Below are 2,180 nucleotides of genomic sequence, written 5' to 3'. Positions count from 1 at the left end.
GAGGTGGCAAGATGTGGACCAATGGTAATGGTCCACATCTTCATGATGTGCCACATCATAGGAGTTACACAACACCTCTTAATGGATTCACATTAATTATGATTAATGTGGAATGGGAGTTACACTCCATGGAGTGGCCGGCCACACAAAAGTGGTGAATGAAATTTGATGTTATTCAAGGCATTACTTCTTCTTCTTCTTCCTCAAGAGAGCTCTCTCCCTCTCCTCCTCTTGCCGTGACCACACAAGGTGCTAGCACACCTTTGTGTGAGGTCTTCTCCACCTACGTGTCCGTGTGGATACTTCTAGAGGACCGACGCTTGACGGTCTAGAGATCCGGCAACTCCTTGGACGAGGGGGAACGCGAAAGGGCACGCAACAAGGGTAAAGTTCTCAACACATAGATCTAGGAGTAGATCTAAAGGTTTTTTTTTGAAACTTGTACTTGTATTACGTTCGGTTTTCCTTGCACGAATCTACGACTTTGGGTGATTCGGGGTTTTCGTGACGTGAAAAGTGGTTTTCGCGGCCCGAAAAACCCAACAGTGGTATCAGAGCCACGTGCAAGGCTTGTACGAGTTTAATTTTTGGTTTTATGAAAACTAAAGTTTCTGTAATTTTCTGTAAAATTATGATTTTTATAGTTTTTATGGGTAATTTTTCCGTAGAAGCGAAGCACAAGTGTCCTGGCACTTGTAGGCTTCGGCTACCGGAAAGATTTTTCCAAAACGGCTTCGTTTTGCCCCAAATCCGTTTGGGACAGTGGGCTTGGGTGCCATTAGATCGCAAAGGAGCAACTCACGATGGTTAGATCATGGGTAGGGGTACTGCCCCTAACCCCGCAAGGGGATTTGCTCCGCGATTGCACCCGAAATCACTAAAAATGAACCTACCGGGAAGATTTTTCCGAAACGGCAATGTCTCGACCCAAATCGTTTTGGGACAGTGAGTTTGGGCGTTGTTGGATCGCAAAGGAACCCTCACGATGGTTAGATCGCGGGTAGGGGCGCTGCCCCTGGCCCCGCAAGGGGATCCGTTCCGCGATTGCGCCCGAAACCGCTAAACGGGACCGGCGGGAAATTTTACTCGTAAAATTGTAAAAATTATTTTTAAAATTAAAGAAAATTATGAAAATATATAATTTTGAATTATATATTAATTTTGTGATAGTCATGGCCCAAAAACCCAATATGATTGGATTGTGTTGTAATTCATAATACGGCCTGCGTGCCGTTATGTGTTTGCGCGTGTTGTATGTTTTTATTTTTCCGCGACCTGCGCGTCGTGCCTTTATCTTATATTCTTGTTGTAAATTAGATTTAGACTCGAATGTAACTCGAGTTTCAAATTGTAATGTACAAATTGAAGCGGTGGAGGGTCCACACGAGACGGAGTTCCGAGGCGGGCACGAGCAACACAAGGTGGTCAAAGGGAGGAGCTTGGAGAAGCTGTTGACCCTAGGTTGACCATTCGATCTTCTCATTGGCTTGAGAAGATCGTAGTAGGGCCATGAATAAATCACAAATAGATTAATTAGTTAATTTCTTATGTATATGATGCATGTTTAATAAGTAATTAATTAATTAGTGCCTTACGATTAGATTAGATCTAAGTCGTGCACATGATCCACCCTTGCGATTAGATTAGATCTAAGTCGTGCACAAGATGCATCCTTTTCGATTAGATTAGATCTCGATCGAACCAACTCTAAATGCCTAACCGTGCCGTGATACCTATCACTACCTCGATCACATGTATTGTTGAATCTGCCAAAGCAGAGCAATACATATTATCTTGGTAGGGTACGGAGGGACAATCTTGGTCCCGCCTATCAACGCATGGGTGAATACAAACTCAAATAGATTAAGTATTCCTAGTTGCTCGGTTAGATCGAGTCAACTATAGGCATTCTTCCAACGGTTGGAAAAGATAGGTCAAAATCACATCTATATTAACTCTCAGATAGCCAAAGCTAACTCGAGTTTTAATATAAATGCGGATATTGATTTTATAAACAAGAGTTGCATAGAGATGTAATTGGTAATCGTTACCTACCGATCATACTAAGCCTTGGGCGTATTAGCCAAAGCTAACTCAAGGGTTAGTATGATGTGGATCTTGTCCCACATGAATTATAGTATTCAGTGGGAGCATCATTTAGTTAAAGACCTAATTAAATG

Source organism: Zingiber officinale, chromosome 9B (assembly GCF_018446385.1).
Source record: "Zingiber officinale cultivar Zhangliang chromosome 9B, Zo_v1.1, whole genome shotgun sequence".
NCBI classification, from domain to species: Eukaryota; Viridiplantae; Streptophyta; class Magnoliopsida; order Zingiberales; family Zingiberaceae; genus Zingiber; species Zingiber officinale.
The sequence above is the reverse complement of the archived record's forward strand: the minus strand, read 5'-3'. Positions refer to the sequence as shown.